Source organism: Pleurodeles waltl, chromosome 4_1, assembly GCF_031143425.1.
Source record: "Pleurodeles waltl isolate 20211129_DDA chromosome 4_1, aPleWal1.hap1.20221129, whole genome shotgun sequence".
Lineage (NCBI taxonomy): Eukaryota > Metazoa > Chordata > Amphibia > Caudata > Salamandridae > Pleurodeles > Pleurodeles waltl.
Genome location: NC_090442.1, coordinates 906535759 through 906540200, shown reverse-complemented (window position 1 = coordinate 906540200; position 4442 = coordinate 906535759). Strand labels below are relative to the sequence as shown.

At 48.9% G+C, this 4442-nt stretch overlaps 1 non-coding gene across 1 annotated transcript; it reads right to left on the bottom strand.

The window, feature by feature from the left end:
- Positions 1 to 561: 561 nt before the first annotated feature.
- Positions 562 to 643, bottom strand: TRNAS-GCU (transfer RNA serine (anticodon GCU)). Its single transcript has one exon. It is a non-coding gene; the product is annotated as a tRNA-Ser (tRNA).
- Between the last annotated feature and the right edge of the window lie 3799 nt (positions 644 to 4442).

Sequence of the window (4442 nt, the reverse complement as noted above, 5' to 3'; positions counted from 1 at the left end):
ATAGCAGGTGCTCGAATATTACGACTTGCTGAAAGTAATATACATTTATTGTGCTGGAAGTATATCAGAGTAAGTAAAAACCATTCAGATATGGAGTACAAAATTATCTTAAAAGCGGAGCTAGGGGATTCGAACCCACGCCCCGAAAATACTTGATTGTTAATACAATTATTTAGGGCGCTCGGCCACTCTAACACTGAGTTACAACGGCCACTTATCTGAAAATAGATAGCATGTGTCACATCTCATGATTTGGATGGAGTTTTGCTTCTATATTCCTTTTCACATTGTGCTGAAAGACTTAAATTGGTAATATAAAATAATACACTTTGACAAAAAAGAACAACGCTAGGTCTGTCAACAATGAGTAAATGTTGCCCTTAATGAAGAAGATGAACTTGTCACACTAATGCCACAGCAGGCTCGCGAATGCAACGTAATTTCCAATTGTAACCAGAAATCAACAATTATAATGCTGGGATATATTGGTGTAATGCTCCTTGGTCTCTCTTGTTCAGACCAAAGGCAAAGCCTAAGTAACTACGAAACAGATCGGGGAACCGACGAAGGTGGGATTCGAACCCACGCGTGCAGAGCACAATGGATTAGCAGTCCATGGCCTTAACCACTCGGCAACTTCGTCAGATGACAATTGAACCTGCACCTTTAAATACCAATATATCTCACAGGCCACGTAATATGTTTTTGTTGTTTTGTTATTATTTATGTTTTTACTGAGATGGTAACTTCACTAAATGTCATTTTTACAGTTACAGCAACGTCTAGATTATGATCTTGGAGATCATTCCTCCTACTATATTGTGGGGACAACTTTAATTAACAACACCATCACCCTGACGAAGAAGCATCTCAATTCTTCTCATACCTACCTACTGCAGCAATGCTGCTAAATTTGTGATGAACTGTATAATAAGAAAATATCACACAGTAGCTTTTTTCTTATGCTCTTAGGTCTGGGAGACTGAAGTAATTTAGAGTTATGATAAGTATGAAATTAGAGGTCATGTGTCCTTACTTAGCATTGGCTCATTCAGGGTGACGGTTACAGTGCATAGGTGAGCTGACAAGTCAGTGTTTCTGTAAACAAGAAAGCCAACTAGGCTGTGCAAAGGACTAGTTAACAAGCAGAGTCTAGTGCAGATTCTGATTGCTGGCTATAGTTTGTGGTGTCTCTTGTTATTCCTACATCTCCCCACTTGGATTGTTTTTCTATGCAAACCAGCAATATTTCCTTCTGAAGGCCAATATTTTCTTCACAGTGCTAGTTGGAACAGGAATTACATGTGCCTTTTTTTGGAGTTATAGTTATCACCATTTCCTACTCATCCTTGGATATTTGGGTGGTTTACGCTTATTTTGATGTGGAGCTGATACCTCTTACTTTGAAATTTATTACCCAATCTTTGGCTGGGTATTCTGGTTGTACTGATTTCACGGTGACCTGTCCGGTTGTGCTGGTGAATGTGAGGGTGGTTTCGATATAGTTATGCGACACAGTAAGGACACAATACGTCTGCTGCTAAAAGTGGAGGTGACATTTGGGGGGGCAGTGAATAGTTTGTGAACATAAATGCAGAGCCCCAACATGTTTCCCATGGCCCTATTTCTGCATATCAAGATTGCCATAACCTTTCTCTTTCACTAATCTACACTTGCCTATTTGTGAAGATTTTTTTCGTCTCCTTTTCCAACTTCATCTTTGTTTTCTTATCTCTATTTCTCCTTTCTTCCTTTTCTGCCTTTCTATCTTTCACTGGGTCATGGTCTGTTGGTGAAAAATAAGCCCCAAACTCCTAAACTGAGTGCAGGTTCCCACCACAGACAAACTAAGTGGTGGTAGCTGGGGGGGAGGAGTGTTGGGGGAGATAGGGAATCTGTGTAAAAGCCCTGGAATGGATCCACTCCTTCCTCTCCGGGAGGACTCATAGGGTCAGACTCCCACCCTACACATCCAGACCCACAGGAGTCAACTGTGGAGTCCCCCAAGGATCCTCTTTGAGTCCAACTCTTTTCAACGTATATATGGCCCCAATCGTAGCCATCGTCAGAAGCCATGGAATGAACATTGTGTTGTATGCTGATGACACACAACTCATCTTCTCCCTTACCGAAGACCCAGACATGGCCAAAAGGAACTTCCACTCAGGAATGGAAGCCGTCGCCACCTGGATGTGAGAAAGCTGCCTCAAGCTCAACTCTGACAAGACCGAGCTCATCATCTTCGGAAACGCCACCTCAGCATGTAATGACCTCTGGTGGCACACATCCCTCAGCACCCCCCCACACCGAATGAGCACGCCTCCAACCGAGGCATCATCCTCTACTCCTCCCTATCCATGACCCGTCAGGTAAACTCAGTCTCCTCCTCCTGCTGGCACATACTCCGCAAACTTTAAAATGTCTTCAGGTGGATCCCAGCAGACTGCTGCAGGACAGTCCGCCACGCCTCAGTCAGAAGCAAGCTCGACTATGGCAATGCTCTCTATGCCGGCACATTGGAGAGAAACATCCCAAAACTACAACTCATCCAGAATACCGCTGCTGGACTGATCCTGAACCTCCCACACCGAGAACAGATCTCCCAACACCTGAGGACCCTTCAGGCTCCCGGTTGAGAAATGAATCTCCTTCAAGCTACTCACCCACACCTACAAGGCCATACACAACGTCAGATCAGCCTACCTAAATCCCCGCGTCTCCTTCCACACCCCTGCCAGATACCTCCGCTCTGCCTAGCTGGCCCTGGTCACCATCCCCCGCATTTGTAAAACCACCGCAGGTGGATGATTCTTCACCTACATTGCAGCAAAGAGCTGGAACAACCTCCCCTTGCACCTCAGACAAAGCCCATCGCTTACTACCTTCAGGAAGTACCTCAAGACGTGGCTCTTCGGATGAAGCCCCCCCCACCCCCCTCCAGCGCCTTGAGAACCTCAAGGGTGAGTAGCTGCACTTTATAAAAACGGATTGATTGATTGAAGGGTTAGCATACTTTGCATAGGCGTGAGGTCTCACCTCTGGAGAGCCAGACAGCTAATACAATTTCATCTGGATGGAAATGTGCTGCATATGGCATATTACACCTGGTGGGGTAGGTTGGCGCTAGAGCTAGCTTGGTAAATCCTTGGGTAAAGGAAGCCTTACACTAACAAAAGGCAACATTGTGTTATGTGTAGCTTACAAAAGCGTGAGTCTTCTGCCTAAACTGCCTAAACATAAAGTGTTTGTGTGTATCAAATCAAATCAAATCATTAGCATTTATAAAGCGCGCTACTCACCCGTGCGGGTCTCAAGGCGCTAGGGACAAAGGGGGTGGTTATCGCTGCTCGAACAGCCAGGTCTTTAGGAGTCTCCGGAAAGCGGAGTGGTCCTGGGTGGTCCTGAGGCTGGTGGGGAGGGAGTTCCAGGTCTTGGCCGCCAGGAAGGAGAAAGATCTCCCACCCGCCGTGGAGCGTCGGATGCGAGGGACGGCGGCGAGTGCGAGGCCAGAGGAGCGGAGGGGGCGGGTGGGGACGTAGAAGTTGAGGCGTCTGTTGAGGTATCCGGTCCCTTGTCGTGGAGGGCTTTGTGTGTGTGGGTGAGAAGTAGGAAGGTGATCCTTTTGCTGACTGGGAGCCAATGCAGGTGTCTCAGGTGTGCGGAGATGTGGCTGTTGCGGGGTACGTCGAGGATGAGGCGGGCTGAGGCGTTTTGAATGCGTTGCAGGCGATTTTGGAGTTTGGCGGTGGTCCCAGCGTAGAGGGTGTTGCCGTAGTCCAGGCGGCTCGGGACGAGGGCGTGGGTCATGGTTTTTCTGGTGTCGGCGGGGATCCAGCGGAAGATCTTGCGGAGCATGCGGAGGGTGAGGAAGCAGGCGGAGGACACGGCGTTGACTTGCTTGGTCATGGTGAGAAGGGGGTCCAAGATGAAGCCGAGGTTGCGGGCGTGGTCTGCGGGGGTCGGTGCGGTGCCGAGGGCCGTGGGCCACCAGGAGTCGTCCCAGGCGGACGGGGTGTTGCCGAGGATGAGGACTTCAGTTTTTTCAGAGTTCAGCTTTAGGCGGCTGAGCCTCATCCAATCTGCGACGTCCTTCATACCCTCTTGTAGGTTGGTCTTGGCGCTGGCGGGGTCCTTGGTGAGGGAGAGTATAAGTTGGGTGTCGTCGGTGTAGGAGGTGATGATGATGTCGTGCTTGCGTACGATGTTAGCGAGGGGGCTCATGTAGACATTGAAGAGTGTCGGGCTGAGTGATGAGCCTTGAGGTACGCCGCAGATGATCTCAGTGGGTTCTGAGCGAAACGGAGGGAGGTAGACTCTTTGGGAGCGGTTTACGAGGAAGGAGGCGATCCAGTCCAGGGCCTGGTCTTGGATCCCGGTGGAGCGGAGGCGGGTGATTAGGGTGCGGTGACAGACGGTGTCAAAGGCAGCCGAGAGGTCGAGAA